Raw genomic sequence first — 23235 nt, forward strand, 5'->3', positions numbered from 1 at the left:
TACAATAGTATCTCCTACTGAGGTGAGAAAAGAAAGAGACATTATTTTTTTGGAGGGGACTGTGAAAAGGATTTTCTATATATAATGCTTTACTATTTTTTTTTTCTCTTTTAGTATACTTACAGTGATAGGATTTAACTTCTAGTTGTTTATGGGGGGTTTTCAGCAACTCCTTCATAAGTAACTCCAAGCAATTCCCTAAAACTTAAAGATGAAACCTCATACTGACTCTAAACACACATACTAAAACAAACCCCCTCACGCCTCCAAACTGTAGTTTAGAATCCAAAACTCAGGGTGTGTGTGTTGTTTTCTTCCTGCTACTATGGCTTAGAGATGAGTAAATGTTGGCTTCAGCTTTCTGTCTTGGAACCTACTCCTTCTTTTTCATCTCAGTTTAATTGGTACCTTATATGGGGACAGCAGCTGAAATGTGATTACATCTCAGGCATCCTGGGATGCCTGGGAGTTCACGGGGAGTCAGGGAAAACTCAGAAGCATTGAAGAAAACAAAAGCCAGAAAAATGGAGTCAGTGCCAGCAGAGAGAAGTCAGCATGCCAGATGGGGGCCAATGCCAGGGCAAGCAGCTGAGAGCTAGAACCTCATGGTATCAGAAGAACAGACCACATTGGAGGGCCAGAAGCCAACCTGGAGCTGTAGAAGAGTGGAGAGAGCAAGCTCACTTCCCCAGCTGACCCAACTGGGATCAGATCAAAGAACCCGGTGGAATGATTTTGTTCAGCCTAAAGCACCCTTCAGAACCAGAGCCAGAGCTGCAGGGCTGGTGCCAATGGCATGCTAAAGAGGCTTGAGATGAGCGATCCCCAGGGAATCCATCCTCAGGCCTGAATGAGGAGACAGTTTTAGAGATTGCCTGGAAGACAGTATTGAAATACCAGAGCTAAACACCATAAACTGCCAATGCTACTGCACTGCTACTTTGTTACATTAGAGAGCAGGCATTCCCAGTGCCCCTAAAAAGGAGCAGAATTGCAGCCCCCTCTTCATGCTCTTGGGACAAGATCAACAAAAAAGAAGTCAGCACAAGCAAGTTTTACATCATTTTAGATGAGAACTGTCCCAAGTTTCAAGTCCAATCAGGAATTTTTCTTTTTTTTTAAGTTTTTCTTTAAATTCATTAGTTAACATATAGTATAATGTTAGTTTCAGTAGTAGAATTCTGTGATTCATCACTTACATGCAACACCCAGTCCTCATCACAAATGGGATTTTCTTTCTAAGAAGTGAGCTCCTTCTAACTGAAATAACCTCCAGTTATGAGCAGCTATCATTCATCTTTACCTCCTTTTCTATTATCCCAATTATCTGAAGAGACAAAATACAGATGAGATTAAAATTTCTATTTAAGATGTGATCCATCTGATTGGAGTGTACCTTGCTCTTTCAAGAGCAATAATTATAGTAAAAGTAATATAGTTGAAGAAAAGAATAGAAACTCATTCCAAAGAAGATAGCTAACAACAGAATATCAAACACACATCAACTCATTTAGATGTTGCCCTATAATCTAGCTGCTCTTTCCATTAGAATAGATTTAGAAGAAGATGTAAAAATATATACATTTATGGATGTGTGTTATTTTGCCTCTTAAAATGTCTAAAAGTAAATAAATAAATCTCTAAAAAGAAAAAAAGAACCTACAACAGCTTTAAACTAATTCTTATTGAAGTGTAAATATTATACAATGTTGTATTAGTTTCAAATGTAAAACGTTGATTTGACAATTCCATACATTACTCAGTTCTCACTACAATAAGTGTAGTCACCACCTGTCACCATACATTATTACAGTATTATTGACTATATTCCCTATGCTGTACTTTCCATCTCCATGGCTTATTTATTTTATAACTGTAAGTTTGTACCTCTTAATCCATTTATCTATTTGCCCATCTATTTGCCCATCTCCTCACCCACCTTCCTTCTGTCAACCACCAGCTTGTTGCCTGTATTTTAGTCAGTTTTGTTCATTTGTTTTGTTTTTCAGATTTCACATATAAATGAAATCATATGGCATTTGTCTTTTCTGTCTTATTTCATTTAGCATAACACTCTCTAGGTCCACATGGTAACTAATCATAATCAAACCTATCCAGGTATATATACTATTTGTATTAGAAAATATTTCATATGTATGTGTATATGTGTATGTATGCATATATATACATATTCTATATATATAGAATATATATAAAATATAGTACTCTCACAGAGTCACACACTGTTTTAATGCTTTATAAGTACCAAACTCATTATTATAACACCCTATAAACAGTTATCAACTTTATTTTTTTTATTTAATTTTTTTTATTTAATTTTATTTATTTATTCATGAGAGACACATGAGAGAGAGGCAGAGACACAGGCAGAGGCACAAGCAGGCTCCACAGGGAGCCTGATGTGGGACTCGACCCCGGGTCTCCAGGATCACACCCCAGGCTGCAGGTAGTGCTAAACCACTGCATCACCGGGGCTGCCCTGTTATCAACTTTATTTTTCATATGGACAAACTGAGGAATAGATTAAATAAATAATTCAAGGTCACACAGCTATCAACTGGGGAACCCAAAACATTTGACTTCAGATATCCTGCAGAGGTTCATATACTTGAAATTTTGCTGATTGTATCCCCAAAGTACCTTTTCTTCCTGGTTAATAAAGGAACTTAGTGATTTTATCCCAGTTTCACACATTTTACTGTTGTCTAGTATTTAAGTTTGACATTAATTTTGAGCCTCCAGTTGGTCATTATTATTATTGTTGTTATCATTGACATATCATCATAAACTATCATTACAATCAATGCTTGTTTATGTCAACCAGTATCTTTGCTTGCTATTGCTACTCACCTCTCAATCCTTTCTGCTAGGATTAGGTTCCTATTTCATGAAATAAAAATTATAAGTGTTCTTTCAGCAAGATGCCAAAGATAAAATATTCTTTCATTGTTTTTTTTCTCTTGTGTCTCTATATAATAGTTTTGCTGGGTATAGAAATCTAACTCAAAAGTAATTTGTCAGTACTTTTTAAAGACTTCATTCCATTAGGCTTTCTATTGTTATTGTTGAGATGTCTGCTCCCTATCTACCATTAATTATTAGGTAATATTTATTTTAATTGCTTTTAAGATTTTTAAAATATTTTCTTTAGTTTACTGATACAAAATATGTCAGATTCAACTTTTCCCTATTTGATCTCTCCTAGAGCTCCCAACAAGTATTTTGTTCTTGTTAAATAATAGATCTAGATATATAATAAGCATGTCATAAATACATGGCACTTTATCTACTTTTTATCATTTCAACCACCATATAAATATGATATTACAGCAAACTTCTTAAAAACAAGGAACTTATTTTTCACTTATTTGTATAACAGAGCTCTATACCCATTGAAAGTGTTCTATGAATGACTTAAGGTTTATTTTTCCATACTTCTTATTGACCTAATGTTTTTATTTATTTTTTTAAAGATTTTATTCATTTATTCATGAGAGGCACAGAGAGAGAGGCAGAGACATAGGCAGAGGGAGAAGCAGGCTCTCTGCGAGAAACCTGATGCAGATCTCAATAACCAGACCAGGATCATGCTCAGCCAAAGGCAGATTCTCAACCACTGAGCCACCCAGGCATTCCTGACCTAATATTTTTAGATTCAGTTACAATTCATAGTAAATTAATATCTCCACATTCTCTTCCCTCCCTTCCTCTCATTTCTAAGACAAGAAGCTGAAACCAAAGATAGAAATAAAGGAAAAATCTTAGGGCTCATTTCATAATTGGGATTTAAGTAGAAATTGCCACTGCTCTCTAATTTTCAATTATATTATGTATAATCAACTAGGTCAAAATATCTAATTGCAAAGGCCAAGTTGATTAGCCTAAAAGGCCAAGTTGATAAGATATAGTTTGCAAAAACATTTTTTATCCCAAGATATCATTCCTCAGATATCTTCTGTAAAAGTGAATTCTCAAAAAATGGAAATATTTTAAGGGGAAACTTTCTGTACCCAATAAAGCACAAAATAATGCCAATATTCTGCTGTATGAGACTAAAACTTAGTAACAGCTATTGAATTATGAACTTATTAAGACAAGAATTGGAAGATTGATCATCACACTGAAGCACTAAGGAAATAATCCATCTCGACAAATTTAAGGAAGGCTTAATGATTTATCAGAGATTATATGCAAATTAAAATGATTATTCTATGTTATTTTGGACTTTCCAAAATATTTCCCAAACATTGGTGTGACTTTCTTCAAGAATCTGATAAATAAAATAAAAATGACACAAGCTTAGATATTCTTCCTATTTCAAAGTATTTTTTTAACATAAACTCAATCATAAATATAAATTCAATACATTTTTATTAGTCATAGTAAGGTCTAACTTTTTTTAGTTACTAGGGTAAAAGAGCTTTAAATGCATGCCTTTTAAGTGAGACAGAAAGAAAATTAATTTTTTATGAGACGATTTTAAAAAGAATTATCTAATATAGAACAAAGACAAATTAAATTTTAGGAGCAATATCAAATCCTGATAATTTTAAGATTCAGGAAAATGTGAATTACCTTAAAATATTCTAATGTAAAAAAACATGAGTCCAGTAAAGATCCCAGCTTCTTAAAAACATCTTTCAACAGGGAGCATCTAGCAGTTCTTTTAAGACAGCATTCTGCCCTCAGAACTAGAAAGACCCTTCAGATATCATCTATTTTAGTCTCCCAACTTGTGGTCCTTGGATCCTGTGAAATTATCACTGGAGATACACCAAGGCATGTAAAAACCAGGAATTTCTTAAGGCGAAATCAGTATGTCACACATATATTTGTGTGGCTGTTTCTGATGCATGGACATGCAATTGTGACTAATAAAATAGAAATAAAGCATTTCTGAATCCATAGAAATTACTGTCATATATTTTTCTCAATCAGTTGACATCATAAGTATGGTTTCCTAATACAAGGGAATTTTTGGAACCTTAAAAGAGGTAAATGATGAATCTACCTTTCTCCACCTTATCCATTTCTTTCAAGCATATTTATATCCACAATGTAAGCTCCACGAAGGTGAGAATTTATACCTATCTTTGTTTACTACTGTATTTCTAGAATATTTCTTGACATATAGTGAGTCCTTAGAAATGTCTGTTCAATGAATGAATGTTAATTAACATTACCCAGCACTGGATATTAAAGAGCTTTAAATAATCAGTGAAGAAACACAAGTTACATGGAGCTGTTAAAAAGGCAGACCTGTTGTCTTCCTTTTTGGCAAAAAGCTACATCTTAGCATAATAAATTTTTGTGTATGTGTTTAGAGAATAATTTTTCAGACTATCCACAATTTATTGCTTTTTTTCATGCTGAGATAAAGACTTATTGTGAAACACGATCACTTTTTTGGTGCTTTGGAGCCCATCTGCTCCTGGATGCCAATTAAACTCTGGCAGGAGCCTGAAGCTCTCCATGGAGCAGCTGGTGTCAGCATCACATAAAATATTCTCCTGAAATGTATCGTTCTGCTGCTCAGGGAACATGCAGTAGAGGCTTAGCTAAAATAAAGAAAGGACAAGGCTGTGACATCCAAAAATAAAATCAAAGGGGATCAAGTTAGGGTTATTTATATATACTGATACTGGGCTCAGTAGTCTAAACACCTCACAGCTGTTCAAAATTTGAGAAGAAGAAATCAACTATATCACTAACATCTCCCTAGCTGAAGGAGGCTAGGGCCAGGTAGATCTGTCCTCTGTCTACCACTCGCAGCCTCTGTTACAGTGATTTGGTCTTAGTTCTCTTTAGTTTAAAGTTGGGGTTAAGAAATCTAGATCTGATATCAGATAATGTGGGTCCCAAGCATGCAACTTCCTGGCTCTGTGGCCTCAAACAAGCTGTCTCATCTCTTCAACCTTAGTTTTCCATTCACACAATGAGGAAAATCATTGTTCTTGCCTTCTGGAATTGTGAAGATTTAATAAAAACAATTCATGCAAAGCACTCAGCTCAGGTTGTGGCTTATACAGTTTCAATAAGCATTAATAATCACTATCATTACGGGGGATCCCTGGGTGGCTCAGCAGTTTGGCGCCTGCCTTTGGCCCGGGGGCGATCCTGGAGTCCCAGAATCGAGTCCCGTATTGGGCTCCCTGCATGGAGCCTGCTTCTCCCTCCTCCTGTGTCTCTGCCTCTCTTTCTCTCTCTCTCTCTCTCTCTCTTCCCCTATGTCTATAATAAATAAATAAATAAATAAATAAATAAATAAATAAATAAATCTTTAAAAAGAAAAAAAATAATCACTATCATTACTATCATTTATAAGAATATAAAGCATGGGCCCATGATTAGTACAACTAAAGTTTCCTTCTAACTCCAGTTAGACCCAAAAGGATGGGATACAAGGAGTACTTAAACTTCTTGGGCAATAGACACCTGTTTTCCTCTCTCAATACCCACATCTCACTATGACCCAATGCTGAGTCAGCTCCCAGACTTGATATTTTCTCCATTTCCCTAGGTATCTTTCAATAAGAGTCAGATTCAGGGTCTGATGATCTCAGAACAAACACTGATCACTCATGACATCTGTAAGCAATTGCTCTCTCTAGGCTTATATTGGCCAGAGGGTGGAGGGTGCCATTACCTTGCTTTGTACCATGGTCCCCTTCTCAGTCTAAAGGTTTCTCCAAACCTCAGCCTAAATCTTGAAACTTCTTAGAGAATCAATCTCTTATGCCCACTTTGTGACATACTCTATTCCTTTCATCTCTGACTACCTATTTCTCTTATTTCTCCTATTTTCACTCTGCTGTTCCTCTCTACCATGCCTTTCTCCCTTTCTATAGTATTCTTATTTTTTTTCCTATCATCATTCTATTTTTTAAAAGATTTTAGTTGTTTATTTGAGAAAGAGAGAGCACACGTGAGAGTCCAAGCAGAGCAGAGGGAGTGTGAGAAGCAGACTCCCTGACAAGCAGGGAGCCCAATGCAGGGCTCGATCCCAGGACCCTGGGATCATGATCTGAGCTGAAGGCAGATGCTTAACCGACTGAGTTATCGGTTATCACCAGTTTGGGAGAAATTATTAGTTTGTAAGGCAATTAGGGAGAAAATATTAGTCTAGGGTTAGAAAAATTATTTTTAAGATTATCACTAAATAATAAAGAAGTAGACAGAGATATGGGACTGAGTTGAATTTAGTGAAGTTGACTGGCAGATGACTGGCAACCCTGATATAAAGTGTAAGAGCCATATTTTAAGGACCTGAATGGGTGGTCAAGATGTAGAGCACAGATGGTATGAAAGTAAACAGAATAGAAGGTCAAAAGAAACTTTCCTCTAACTGCATAATACCTAAGCACATTTACTCAGAAAGGATGAATTACACCAGCCATCACTGGAGGCCTTTTTGTTGGAACATTTGCCTTAAGAGTAGCATTGTGGTCATTGTTCTTTTGATTATAAAAGGAATTGTATATGCAGTTCTAACTGTTCCAGGAGGTTGTAGAGACTATCAAATGCTATGTCCAACACTTGTTTCAAGGCTCAGCAACTGAGTACAGTAAACAAATGGGAGAAACTAATAGCAGATCACAAGTCACTCATTTATTGCAGAGAAAAAACAAACAAACAACAACAAAGCTCTAATAACTGCAATCACTGGTGAGCCCACAGAAGCAGTCTGCAGTAAGAAATCATTTGTCAACATGGTTTTCTAAATATGAGTACAGAAGTGCAGAAAATTATACAATGACAAAAAGAATAAATGATTTTTAATCACAGTCTATTAGGGACACTTTTTGTTTTTGGAGTTTAAGAGCTAAAGAATAATCCAAAAGTTGTTTAGTGAGATAAAGCTTTGGTAACAGTGGGGAGGGGGGGATTTTTGTTAACTGCTGCCTTAGTTTTATTAGAACCAGGCCACCATACTGGATACTCCAGCATTTCTTCTTATGGCTAGAGTTCTGGTTAAAACTGCTGGAACCCACCACTGTTTACATGTGTAGCCTTTTCTTTATATGCCTTGAAGTTTCTTCCAACTCCTAAATTTATTAGGAGAGCACGTGGCCTCTAGGAGAAACCTACTCTGACCCTAACGACTATAGTTTTTGTCAAAACAATAAAAATATAGCATTCTGTTATTTTCATACCAGTAAATGTCCTCTGGCCACACTCAAAAAAAAATGTGAAAAACATATTTTCCCAGATCTGTGTGGAACACACCTCACAAGAAGCAGGCAGTGTTAAATATTTGTTTTGATGTGTTCAAGTATGTGATATTAGATGGGGTAAGAGAATGGTGCAAGTGATAATGCAGAAGTTAGTCTGGCCATAATCCTGATAGAAAATCGCAAGATAGTTTATTAAAGCCAGTTATAAAATTTCATATAACTCAACGGAAATAAGTGTTGGTAGAAAATAAAAGGGAGTAGCATACTAGATAGATATATGATAGACAGGTGGATGATTGATTGATTGATGGAAAAATAGACAACTCTCATTGATGCTGACATGATAAGAAAGCATTTAATATTGCTATCACTTTCACAATTAAAAAAATACATTGTTTTAAGAAAAGCAATTTGAGGGTAAGTCTTTGATAGCCTCCTCTGACTTAAATGAAATGAGCGCCAACTCCATTCGCCTTATTTCATGGAAACTGTAAGTCAAGGTTTGTTTTTAGGTTATCATAATGTCCTTTGATGATTAAATACCCTGTTCTTTAAGCAATTAGGGGTAATTTTTAAGTAGTAACATTATATAAATAACTCTCAAAGATAACCCAAAGCCTACAGGCTTATAAAGTAAATAAAAGAACAAACTAATAATAATTGTGTTTTGCCTCTTACCATTGCCTGTCACCTAAGCCTCATGGAGGGCATTGTGAAAATAGAGTATGCTTAGAATAGCTCCAGGACACATTATGACAACCAGTGAGGGAAACAAAGAGATCAAGCCAAATAATGCTAAGAACAGTACCTCTGGGTTGGAATGTAGATACTTGCTAGCTGCTCTTGGCTAGCCTTCATGGCCATGACTTTATGGTACCCACTGGGGAGGAATGTGAAATGTCCAAAAATGTTCCCATAGTGATCTATGCCCAGAATGTGGCTATTTTTAAAGAAAGGAGCACATCCAGCTCAGCTCAATATTCCATGAGACAAACAGATTCCCAGGTTAGAAAGATGAAAGAGTGAATTCAGAACCCAAGGCCAGTTGGAACTCTGCCTTCCCTGAACTCAGAACAATCAATAAATAAAAGAATACAACAAGCTAAATGATATTGACCTTGCCACAAAAAAATCCTAAAGCACATATTAGCTTTATCTAAAATGGGAAGCTGCAAAATAACTGTCTCCAAAGACATTTATCTTAGCTTGGCAAGGGCACAGCATCACAGGAATGGATGCTTGGTGTCAGAAATCAAGGATTCTACACAAAGTAATGGAATATCTCAGAGGCAAGTAAACAGAGGGAGAAGACCAGAGAGTGATTTTTTGCCTCTGAGAGTCTTTTCAATTGTACTCTGACAGAATCTGAGGTCCCCTGATTTCAAAGCCCAAGGGCAATGTTTTGTCATTGAGTGGCATCCCAGTGCTTGGTGGGCAGGCAATCTGCATTCCTCTCTGACAATCAGCTGGAAGACTCAGACAATCTGTTCAGGCTAAACCCTGGAATGGCTGAAACTTCTTTGATTCACTTTGCCAAAGCAATTGCAGAGAATAGAGGCACATTGTTATTAGTAATAGCGATTGGAAATTATAATTTTAGAAAACCAAAAAATGGAAATGTAAAAGTCTATTGAAACTTCTACATGTAGACTGTAAGAATATCATGAATTTTTCCAATTGAATTAACAAGGACTGAGAATGTAGAGTCTTTGATTATATTAGCAGAGTTATACATATTATCTAATGATCGATCGATCAATAGATATAGGTATATGGTTTTTAGAAAAGACTTTTTTAAGGCCTTTTCTTCTGTTATCTAGTATGTGTAACTCGATGCTTGGCTCAGAGTAGATGCTTAAAACGTACTTGATAAATAGATGAAAGAATGGATTATTGGATTCTACTCCCTCTAAAAAATCTTTATGGTTTAAAGTCTTATTTTTCTCTCTATTTCTTTTTTCTCTTCCCAAATTTCCTAAGAAAGGTGCCAATAATTACATAAATAAAATCATGAAATTTTAAAATTTCAAGATGGAAAGACAAGAGAAACAAAGTAAAAATACAATTCCACAATAAAATAATTTTAAACCTCAGTAGTGTTACCATTTCTTAAAATTGAGAAAATGGTGCCTACAAGAAAAAAATTGTGTTCTGAAAAATTTATGCTTCTCATTGAAAGAAAATACATGCATAGAATACAGTATTAGTTTAAGGTCTCAAACGATCACAAATGGCTATTCTATTAACCTAGTGGAATACTATGTGTGTGTGTAACTACGTATATATGTGTGCTATTAGTTTTTTGTTGGCAACTGTTTCAATTATGCAGCTGATTTCTGCACCTTAGGTCTCCACTATCTGAATATAAATTATCAGTTGCATAACTTTAGATTGCTTTGAGTACCTATCAATTCAATTTATAGTTGAAAACTAGAGCGTTTTTAGTGTGATTTTTTTCCCCAAAAACAAATAATATTGAATTTTCCAGGAAAGATTATATTCAACAATCATTTAGGGTCATTGCTAATGGATACCAATGAGGAACTTTTGATATTATGTGGTCTTTAGTGGTTTTATTTTTCAACTACATAGCTTCCTAACAGAACCCTGGTTTTACTTTGGGAAGCTCTCTTTCTTAAGTCTGTGATAAGATAAATCTTGAGCATGCCCCATTTGCTTTTCCAAGTTTTTCCTCTCAAAACTTTGTATAGTCAAGAAGAATGCAAGTGACCCAAACTTAAATCATGGAATCCCCTCTCTCAAGATGAATTTTGAGAAGAAGGACTCAAAAACAAAATGAATAGTGTTCTTTCCCTTTTATTATGGCACTGCTCTTCTCATCGCTTGCAGACCCAATGTTGCTTCTTCTTCTTTTTTTAATCCAACATTGTTTCCTTCTGGTGTGCTTCAGATGCAGAGTTGAGATACTTACACCTCTTAGCTCAAAGCCCATGTCACAATTGGTCATGCACAATTTCTCTTTTGTCTTTATTCATACATTCATGCATCTCTTCATTTTCACCATATAACTTGCTCCTTTCTCCTTCCCATGAGCAACCATTCTAATGTGTATGATAAATCCCTTTCTGCTTAGATGACTACTTGCACATACTGCCAGTTTGTGTGCATGATTTTAATTTACATGAAGAGAATCATTATATAAATAAATAATGCATATATTTGTGAATTTTACACTACTTTTACTCAGAACTATTTTCAAGATCTACCTATGTAGCTATGTGAACCTCTAATGCCATAATGAGCATCTACTACATTTTACGCATCAAGTCTTAGAGATAAACCTCCAAGATGCCTTCATCATCCTGCTTCCACAATAATATTGAAATTAACAACCTTATGGAACTGGGTTCTTTAGAATATGTACTGGGTCATAGATATTATATTTCATTAGGTAAAGTATCAACATTTCAACAAAATTGAGAGCTTACTCTGTGCTAGGCAATTCCAAATGCTGGGAATACCAATGAAAAAAAATAAAGACTTTGCTCTCATGAAGTTTTACATTCTTGAAGGGAAAACAGACAATAAACATCTATACAGATGGTATAGATAAGATCTCATTAGATATAGTTAATATCTAATGAGATATAATAAGACATGCAAGTGGAAATGATGGGTTGGATGTAATACATAAAAATATATATAAAGTCTAGTATTCATACTAGAAGTCTAGACCTAAAATTGTATTTGAGATTCATCCATTAAACTGTACAAAGTCACCCCAGGAAGTACATTAGATTAAGACATGGTCTGGGCTGGGGATGGAGACTTCAGGCACTTTAACATTTAGAGATAAATATATTAGAAGAAGCCAACAAAGGAAAGCAAAAATAAGCTGCAGGTAAGATAGGAGGAGAAACAAAAAAAGGTGTTCCAAAAACCAGTACTTAAAAAAAAAAGTGGGGATCCCTGGGTGGCTCAGCGGTTTGGCGCCTGCCTTTGGCCCAGGGCGTGATCCTGGAGTCCCGGGATCGAGTCCCACGTCAGGCTCCCGGCATGGAGCCTGCTTCTCTCTCCTCCTGTGTCTCTGCCTCTCTCTCTCTCTCTCTCTCTCTATCATAAATAAATAAATAAATCTTTAAAAAAAAAATAAATAAAAATAAAAATAAAAAAAAAAAGTGTCATGCTGTTCATTGGTAACATGAAATGAGGACTGAAGTTAATTTTTAATTTAAAAATGTGGAGGTCATTGATGGTATAGATAAGATCTCATTAGATATAGTTAAACAGTGGAATGGGTTTATGAAAGAATTAAGGAAGAGAACAGTCTCGATGATTAGGTCTTTGGAGTAAAACCCTGTGAGGAAAGGCATCCCTGTAAGTGTGAGACTTGAACACTGCCTTCTTTTCAATATCATTTTGAGGATATTGGCATAAAAGTGGAGAAAACAAATAGGTCTATGGCTGGAGGAGGATAAGTGGTAAAAAGAGAATTTTTATAAAATGGAAGATGTTACAGCATATTTTCAGGCTTTTGTGAATGTCAAGTCAAGCCAGTGTGAGAGATTAAATATTATGATGCAGGAAAGAGAGGATTCTTGAGTGTTATCCTTAAGTAGGTGAGAGGGAATAAGACTTAGATTCTAGGGGGAAAGAATGCCCATGGTATGAAAATAGACAATCCATCCATAGTAACATACTGAAACAAAAAGTTATGGACTCAGATATAAGTGGTGAATAGGCAGCTGCATGAGAGAGTAGGACAGACATGTGATAGCAGAATGGAGAATGTCTTCTTTTTCTCTTTTCTTTATCAATTGGCATCTATCCAACTATCTATTCTCTTTTATCTTACTCTTGACTATCTTCATCCACTCTTGGCAATGACTTTATACTTCAGAACATAAATGTTCTGCACATCATATTTTTCAAGCTTACATGCCTCCATTTTTCTGCTTATATTGCCCTCCCCAGTCGGTCAGCTAGCCACAGTGTACTTCTTTTCCAGTACATTTCCCTTAGCTTAAATTTCTCTGACTTACCCAGTAAACTTGTTACTTAAAAACAAATAAATCTTGGAGTGCCTGAGTGGCACAGTTGGTTGAGCAACAGACTCTTTGTTTTGGCTCAGGTATGGCCAGGCACTGTTCTAGTGTTGGAACATAGCCAAGCACCAAAGACCTTGTTTTTACAGAGCTTACATCATAGTGGCTCTCATAGAAACCAAGTCTTTAATGAAGTACCATGTCACATGGTGATTTGTCAGCTTTAAAATTAACATTTGCTCTGTCTTATCAGATAAAGGGCTAGTATCCAAAATTTATAAAGAACTTATCAAACTCAACACCCAAAGAACAAATAATCTGGGATGCCTGGGTGGCTCAGTAGTTGAGCATCTGCCTTTGGCTCAGGTCATGATCCCAGGATCTGGGAGGATCCTCTCCCTGCGAGGAGCCTGCTTCGCCCTCTGCCTATGTCTCTGCCCCTCTCTCTCTCAGTCTCTGTCTCTCTTGAATAAATAAATAAATCCTTAAAAAAATAATCTAGTCAAGAAATGGGTGGAAGACATGAACAGACATTTCTCCAAATAAGACATACAAATGACTAACAGACACATGAAAAAATGCTCAACATCACTCAGCACTGGGGAAATACAAATCAAAACCACAATTAGATACCATCTCACACCTGTCAGAGTGGCTAAAATTAACAAGTCAGGAAATGACAGAGGTGAGGTTGCAGTGAGGTTACAGAGAAAGGGGAACCCTCTCACACTAGTGGTGAGAAGCAAGCTGGTTTACCTACTCTGGAAAACAGTAGGAAGGTTCCTCAAAAAGTTGAAAATAGAGCTACCCTAAGATCCAGCAATTGCACTAGTACTATTTACCCTAAAGATACAAATGTAGAGATCTGAAGGGGCACCTGCACCCCAATGTTTATAGCATTAATGTCCACTATAGCCAAAACATGGAAAGAGCCCAGAGGTCTACTGACAGATGAATAGAGAAGATGTGGGATATGTATTCAATGGAATATTACTCAGCCATCAAAAAAATGAAATCTTGCCATTTGCAATGATATGGGTAGAACTAGAGGGTATTATGCTAAACTAAATAAGTCAATCAGAAAAAGACAATTATCACATATGATTTCACTCATATGTGGAATGTAAGAAACAAAACAGAGGAGCATGGGGAAGGGAGACAAAAATAAAACAAGACAAAATCAGAGAGGAAACAAGCCATAAGGGACTCTCAACCATAGGGAACAAACTGAGGGTTGCTGTTGGGGAGATGGGTGGAGGGTTTGGGTAACTGGATGACAGACATTAAGGAGGGCATAGGATGTAATGAGCGCTAGGTATTATACAAGACTGATGGACACTGAACTCTACATCTGAAACTAAAAACATGCTATATGTTAATTAATTGAATTTATTTTTTTTAAAGTTATCAAAAAACAACAAAATTAAATTAAATTAAATTAAATTAGCATTTGCTCATAGTCAGTTTCATTTTACCCTCTATGGCCAGAATATAACATAACATTAAGAATCAGGTACTTATTTTTTTTTTGCTAGATGACCTAACCATAAAACAAAAAGTTTGATAACTGTGTGCCTGAAAGACTTACAACTTTTGGAAAAGTTGGTTGCAGCCTGAAATTCTCATAATAAAGCATCATGTTTTGAGTTTTCTCCATCTCAGGTTGCTATTCATTTCTAAATCTGCCATTAAATTGACAATTGAAATTATGGGGCACCTGGGTGACTCAGTCAGTCTTGATTTTGGCTCAAATCATGATCTCAGGGTCCTGAGATCCAGCTCTGAGTCAGGCTGCACACTGGATGTCGAGCCTGCTTGAGATTCTCTCTCTCCCTCTTCCTCTGTCCCTCCACCCCACCCCAACTTCATGAGCATGCCCCTCTCTCTCTCTCTCTAAAAATAAATTAATCAATTAATTAATTAATTAAAACAATGGAAATTATGGAAGAACACATATTTCTTAGGGCCAGCTGAAAATGGACACATCTGGGCAGTGCTGCTTCATGTTGGTTTTTGTCTCCAGGGTATCTGGATGTAAGGATCAGCTTGTTCATTTTATTTAGATTCATTATTCTTTCCAGAAGTAAGCTATTTATTCACTGGTAGTTATTAACTTTTGTAAGGTAATTATCAAATCTGAAACCTTGCATGTGGTATTTTCCCTCCTCTAAAACCAGGCAATCTACTTTTTGCTGTCAACAAGATTATTTAAAACAGACACAACTCCACCACCACAATGATCCATAATAACGAAGAAGGAAAATTTTACACCACTCTCTTCTGCATTACTGAAATCACTAACTCTATATCTCATTTTTGGAAGGCAATCCTAGATGCAAATTTGTTTCCATTACCTGACATGGGTTTAAAAAATTAATGGAATCATATTCTATATAGTTTACATAACTCAAGATGTTGGCTGCATACTGGCTCCAATTTATTCCAAGCCCAGGGAAAATTTGACTGCAAACTTTGGAATTGTCTATTATGAAAGAAATGGTGATAATTTAAGTGAGTATTGAGAACTGGTAAAATGCAAAAGACATTGTAGATTTACAATAGTACTTTTGCCTTGTCAAAATGACATTTAGAAATATTTATCCTTAAAAAGTGTCTTGCTCTTCTTGTTTTCAGGATTTAATTACAAGTTAATTAAACATACCAAGTTATCAACTCTTTTTTCTCCTAGCACAGAATTGAGTATTGTCCCTTCTGAAATTAATAAGGGAGGACAGTCACCTATCCAGACCCTTGTCATCCTCCCTTCCACCCATGATTATTTTAAGGAAGAAGAGAATCTATACCAATGTTTCAGGACTCTGATGCATATCCCCAATCACTGAAATCTGCTAATAAAAGGGAGACTTGCCATTGCTATTTTCCACATCAATCTCACTCAGCTGCAAATCTGTACAGGTTTGCATTCTTCATGTACAGGATCATAGCATGGTATAACCAAAAGGCCACTGCATGGGGAAGAAACAGAATGACAGCCTTCCTTCCTCTCCTAAATTTCCACCCTGCTGCCTAATACACACATACTTATGCATCACCTAATGTAACACTGCAGTCCCCTTTACATTGCCTGCTTATATCAATTTATTTGGAAAGGAGAAATAAACCTTCAATACTCTGTATTACTAAGGAGAATAGATAACAATTGGCTAAATAAAAAGTTTTGCATATCAATGTCTACTGATTCATAATTAGTTTATATTCCCTATTGAGGCAGCATTTTGAAATTTTTTTAAAGTACTGAAGGACAACTAGTCTATGAAAGTGATAAACCAGTTCCACAGTTTGGCTGAGCTGTTTATATAGCTAGATGATTTTCAAGGGCCTGTTAAAAGAGCACCTTTATTAAAACAATACAGGATTATTAAGGCAATTTTGGGTTGACTTGAGAATAACTCATTTCTTTAAAAAAAAAAAGTTTTTGCATGAGGTTATTCCCCAGGTGCGGTTTAAATCTAAAAAGAAACATCTTCAAGAGATTTTGATAACTTCTGGATCCCCCATTATTACTATACATATTTTATTAGACATTTCAAAGTCATTTTTCAAGTCACTGATTCCCAAGTCATTGATTCCCTAGAGCTGTTTGTTTCAAAAATGTTTTATTGAAATATAAAATATACACAGAAAAATGCATATGCCATGTGTACCACTGAATGAATTGTCAAAAGCAGAACCTGTCCATATAGTCAAGCACCCAGAATGAGAAGCAGAACATTCTCAGATCCCAGAGCCACTTACCTGCTTCTTCATGATATCCCAGTATCTAACAGCAGAGATTAATTAGTTCTGCTTCATTTTTTACCATAGAGGCTTTCTCATAGGTAAATCCAATAAAGTATCACCATTTGCTATGTTGTAATAAAATCTAGTTTTACTTAAATGTAGCAAAATTGGATATAGTGTTATATATATGTATATATATAACTCAATTTTTTTAATAATTGCCACAAGTAGGAAGTGAATCAATATATCTATTTATCCAGAAAATCCTGGAATTCTTTCAAAACAATTGATTTCTAAAGCTAGCTTGTAAAATCTTCTCACCTATTAAAACACAAGTAGCTGATCTTTATTTGTTTCTACTTCATAGATTCAGTCTTCTTTTTGAGAATGAAATTCTCCTGGGCTTCTCTTCTGAATGAATAACTTCTGAACTGCTCATAAGCTTATGGGAATGATAGTGCTTTAGGAACTGAAGCTAAAATGAAATACACCTGCAGTCCCCTATTGCTGGGGAGGGCTGTTTCTTTCTTTCATTCCAGCTGCTTTGCTTTCCCCTCTTCTTTTCAGCATCAGCACCAGCTTCAGCTTTCTCCATTTCTGTCTCCCTGCTGGGATCCAGCCAGGCTTCATCATTTCCTGCCTCTACAGAGATCCACTGCAGACCCTGTAATCAGCTGCTCCACTATGGTTCCTTCTCCTCTGTTCTTTACCTCAGGCTTAGGCGACCTTTGGGTTGCAAAACCATGGTTCATTTTCACCTTTTTTCTTTCGTTTCCCTTGCTCCTTCAATAGCCCCACATGAATATTAATAATGACATTTTCTTAGAGGTTCAGATATAGAAAGAGAATGTCTTTACTCTGGTTGGATCAGGAAAAAAAGAACAAGAACTTGTGGATACTGAAAGGTGCCCAGCTTCATAAAGCGGTCCCAACAGGAGGCTCCAAAGAGCTGATAGTTGTCATTCCCTCAGGAGGTGTATTATTTTTTGTAATAAATATTATGTTTAGTAAAAATACTAGCTGAAGCTTACCTGATAAGTGTGTCACAAAATGAAAAGTTCATCACAGCTAACTGCATGGATTCATTAAATTGTAATTAAAATTAATTATAATTAATAATTTAATTCCTAATAGCTAAAATTAATTATAACATATTTTAAAATAATTTCCCTTTGCACAGCCTCAGAGTACCTTTCCCCTTGTATTCTATGTTGTGATGAGGAGAGAAGGGACACTTTCAAGCAGAATACAACTGGTATTGTGTCCATCCAAATCCAGGGTACTGGTTGTAAGTTAAATCTGGTAAGATACTATATAATTAAACCATTTATGACCTTCCCTTCCCAGCACTATTAGATAAATAATAACACTCCCTACTGACATTGGTAGTATGGGGTAAAATAGGAGACTTTATAAACTGGACAAGTTATTATTGAACATCAACATACTATCATTAATAAGTAAATAACACCAGAGCATTAGTCTTCTCATGAGGTACTACTTAATTATTAGGAAATCTTTGCAGGGCTACATGCAATCATTTTACTTAAAGCTAAAATGTAGTGTATGAAATGACATTTAAAAATTCCAAACTGGGCATGCCTGGGTGGCTCAGCAGTTGAGCACCTGCCTTCAGCTCAGGGTGTGATCCCTGGGTCCTGGGATGAAGTTCTGCATGAGGGTCCCCATGGGGAGCCTGCTTCTCCCTCTGCCTGTGTCTCTTCCTCTCTCTCTCTCTCTCTCACACACACACACACACACAAATAAATAAATAAAATCTTCTTTAAAAATCCAAACTGAATTTGGTTTAGGATTCACTTTGAAATCCACTGGGAATGAAAACATGCACTTTCTTCCCTCAATTCACTAAATTAGAGAAGTTTGTATTCTGGGCAATTTCAGAATCAGAGAAACCTAACACTAACATTTCTGGATGCTGTCATCAACAATTCACAGGAAAAATGAAACCAAGAACTCCATTGATTGAACAATAGCTATGTATATTCCTACAAAACCTATCTAAATAATCTCCAATGACTGGAAGATATCCTATATAAATAAAAGCTTTCTGGGGAAAAAATTAAATTTCCACTGTAATAGCTGGCAGTACAGTCTGTCATGTGGTGGTTTTAAATTAAATTCAAAGTTATTCCTAGCTGTCCTAGGGTCTTCATTGTTTAAAATTAGTAATCACTTCAATGGAAATCAAATCCATGCTAGGATGTTCACTCTCATTCTTTAGCTATTGGTCAAATATTTTCCAATTTTAATGTTTATTTTGCCAAAGACAGTTCAAATTGGTCTAGTTCATAGAAATATTTCTCCTTTTTTCATGGTCTAGCATCCAGGGCATCAAGTCAAAGTTAATGAAAGTTTTACTTCACTGCATAGTGCTATGAACCATGTGAAAATTTCAGAAATTCTCACTGATTTGACTACAACAAAGATATATGCTACATTGAGGATACACAAACCCAAAGATCAAGAGAAATATAGTGGAGTCAACCCAGCATTATTTATTTAGCAGAAATAGTTCAGCACCCCATCATAATGCCCCAGACTAGCAAAATTTAACCACTTTATTCACTTCTCCAGCTTCCAAAATGTCTACAATGTATGAGACTTTGCAGTAGGTACTGGAATGAAACACATAGATGAATTAGACTTGATCATTGTCGACTACGAGCTCACAATATGCCTGTGGTAGATAATGGGACTACTATTGCCTATGTATATAGATTACCAAAGTGGTTTTTCTTCAAGAAAGTTTTTGCTAGCTTAAGAAAAATAAAAATAGTTGAAGGAAAACAGATTTTCTTCTCACTCTTAGACAAAACATGTATACCAAGAAATCAATAAAGAGCATTTTCATTTCCTGATCTGTTCAATAGTGACTTGTTGAAACAAAGGAAGACAGAAAGTAAACAGAAAGTAATAACCATAGAGTTAATTAGGATGTTTATTATATACCTGCTATAGATAAATGTCAGAAAAGGTACATTTAGTAGGAAATAAAATTATAAAGGAAGAGGAGAAAAATGGCAAACAAATGGGAAATGAATTGGAAATGAATTGGAAATGTAGTCAAAGGATGACAGAAATTTCAAGATTAAGAATCATGGAGAAAAATTCACATCTGAAACCAATGGGATTGAAAACAATACATTTACTGAACTAGATATGATGATGATGGTGGTGATGATATGAGAGAATGAGAAAATAAATATCTGAACTTAGGAAAGGCTATGTGGACAGAATAGAATTAAGAGCTATTTGAGTTGAAGGAGAATGGAGACAAAAGGGAATAGTTAAGTCTTAGGGAGCAGAATTAAACATGAAATGTGTAGAATAACAACTATGGTCTTGTTGGACAACATGCTGTCATGTTTGAAGACTACACTCATAAGGAATAACATACAATAACAACAAAAGAGGGTTAGCATTTATAGAGCACACACGGTGACTCGGTTGTGCATTGTGTTGAATATATCTTCCTAATTAATGAAAAATTATTTTGGGGGTTAGGTGAGGGGAAGGACAGATGGAAAGAGAGAGAAAATCTCAAGCAGGCTCCATGCCTAGCACAGAGCTTGATGCAGGCCTCAGTCTCATAACCCCAAGATCATGATTTGAGCCAAAGTCAAGAGTTGGACACTTAACCAACTAAGCCACCTGGGCACCCCAAATGAAAAACTCTTTTTAAATTATTTGAGGGGTGATAAATAAGCTACAATTTCATATTCAAATATCTGTCAAACATATTATATGCCAGAGAAACTTTCTCACCACAGCACTGCTCATCACAAGACTTTTGAAAACACAGAACAGTAACAAAACATAGTTGGCCCACTGCTAACCCTTTTTTCATTGTTTATTTGAATTGAGGTTTCAGACAAACTGAATTTATGGTTCATACAAGGAAATCTACATTTCAAGGTGTAGCAACTCTTTTCCAAAATATTCCAAGACACACAACATTTCTGAGGGATTACACAACTGTTTCTTAGTCAAATACCATAAGACTTCTACCATCCAAGGCAGTAATCTTCTTCAAATGCACATCCTGGAATAACTAATTCCTGTTATGCATGTTGTGTTTGAAAAACTAAAAAAAAAAAAAAAAAAAAAATCAAGGCAAAGGTTCATATGTATGTGCTTTCTTGAATTAATGGAACATTTCTGACCTCAATGGCCACCAATTAGGAAGAACCAATATGTCCAGCATCTTACAGCAACCACAGAATTTACATAACAACAGCATAAATACCATAAGCTGATGTTGAATGAGATGTGTTGACATGTGTCATAAAATTCTTAAACCACAATGAATATCTTCAAAAATGATTTGTATTGCCTTGTTTAACCAAATTCTGAATTTCATTCATTTGACATTTAGAGACACAAAATTCAAATGCAATGTAGTTCCTAAACATAAGGTGTTTCTATAGTAAGAGCATATATAAAACTCACAAAATGCAAAGGAGTTTTTCCCCTTCTTTAAGGCTAATGAGTAGGAGCACCTGGGTGGCTCAGTCAGTTAAGCGTCTGCCTTCAGCTCAGGTCATGACCCCAGCATCCTGGAATTTAGCCCCACATCGGGCTCCGTGCTTGGCGGAGAGTCTGCTTTCCCTCTCCCTCTATGATCTCCCTCACTCTCACTGTCTCTCAAATAAATTTTAAAGAAATCTTTTTAAATACATAAAGCTAATGAGTATCTCTTCAACTGTGTTAGCCCTGCAAAGATTTAAACCTTTTATCCATATACATGATAATAAATACATGATGGCTGATAGTAAATGATGAGATAAGCCAAACATAGAATTTCATTTTACATTTATCTTCAGCCGTGAGTATAATTGGAAGTCATAAACAGTAACCTTTCCCTGACACATACAGATATATGAGCACATATGTATATGCATATGCACATATATACACATCTACAAACATTCTTGCATAAAAAACATTTTTTTAAGAATAGGTAGGTCCAGTTTTAATGAGTAATTAAAAACCTTTGAGCCAGGAAAGCCTTCAGAAAAATAGTAAAATATGCTGAATTAAGTAATATTATATTTTACATAATTACTCAAAAATACTGAGAGAAATATCAGTGGAAAGATTTTACTTCATCAAAAAGATCTAAAGCCAATGTTAAAAAAATAAAAAAATAAAATGAAGCCTACGTTTCTGTGAATACATTAAAGTAATACTCTAATTGATTTCTAGGATATTCAATCTCCTAAAATTACAAAATAATACAAGCAAACATTTTCATAATACTCTGCATCAGTTATTGTTCTCACTGCTTTAAAACAATTAACATACTTAATTTCACAACAAACCTGTGAGGTAGGTATAGTTATTATCACCTCAGTTTCACAGACAAGAAAATTGATATATAAAAGTTAAGAAATTTTTCCAAGATCAACAAACTGGTAAATGTCAGATCCAAGTTTCAAAATAAGAATGTCTACAAATGGTTTAGTGATCTAAACTACCACACCACATTGTCTTCCACAAAATGCTGTTATTTAATTCTCTCTACAGTGTATGGAAGGCAAGTCACTCAAAACTTGATGGAGTATATTAGTATTTTTATCTAACATAGACAAAAGATATCTACTAAGATATCTTTTTTTCCCCACCTATTGATAGTTCCCTCTTGAGTGTCAAAAATGATCACAAGTTTTTAAGTGTGTATTTTCTGGGAAATTGTTGGTTGTCATTAATAAAGACTTAGAATGTTGATATTAGCTAGCTACTAAGAGAAATAATATGTTAGGTCCTGTACTTGTTGGGTTTGCACACTCATTCCTTTATTCATTGATTCAACAATATTTATTGAATACCTACTATAGGAATTTAGCCACCAACAAAAACTTTCAACATGGAGCTTGCATTCTAATGAGAGAGTTATTACAAGTAGATCTGAGATCAGGACAAATTATCCATTGGTGATATACAGGAAACAATTAGAAATTCAAATAATGGACTAACCTAAAATTATAGATTTGGGACCACTCAATAAAGAGGAAATAATCAAAACTTCAAGAATTGATGACTGCTCCTCAAATTTTAAAAAGGAATTTTGGGCCTAGAATTATTTTAAGAAATTAGTCAAAATTAGAACATGAGAAGAAAATAAGGAGTCAAAAAGAGTGTGACCAGAAATTTAAGAAAAACATAAAAACAAAATCACTTCAAGAAAGCTATTGGAGGATGCCTGGGTGGCTCAGAGGTTGAGCATCAACCTCCGGCTCAGGGTGTGATCCTGGTCTAGGATAGAGTCCCAC

The 23235-nt window shown here is 35.4% G+C and overlaps 1 protein-coding gene across 8 annotated transcripts in view; it reads right to left on the reverse strand.

Moving 5' to 3' along the window:
• LOC144303824 (uncharacterized) overlaps window positions 1–23235 on the reverse strand; it is a 159877-nt gene that overhangs the window by 62103 nt on the left and 74539 nt on the right. Inside the window, exon 1 of one of the 8 annotated variants that reach the window (XR_013370799.1) lies at window positions 13199–13314. The exons of the other annotated variants lie outside the window; for them this stretch is intronic. The gene's annotated coding sequence lies outside the window, so the exon portion shown is untranslated. Of the gene's footprint in view, window positions 1–13198; window positions 13315–23235 lie in introns of those variants that run through there. 8 annotated transcript variants of the gene reach the window in all.

The sequence above is a fragment of the Canis aureus genome, chromosome 33 (assembly GCF_053574225.1).
Source record: "Canis aureus isolate CA01 chromosome 33, VMU_Caureus_v.1.0, whole genome shotgun sequence".
Lineage (NCBI taxonomy): Eukaryota > Metazoa > Chordata > Mammalia > Carnivora > Canidae > Canis > Canis aureus.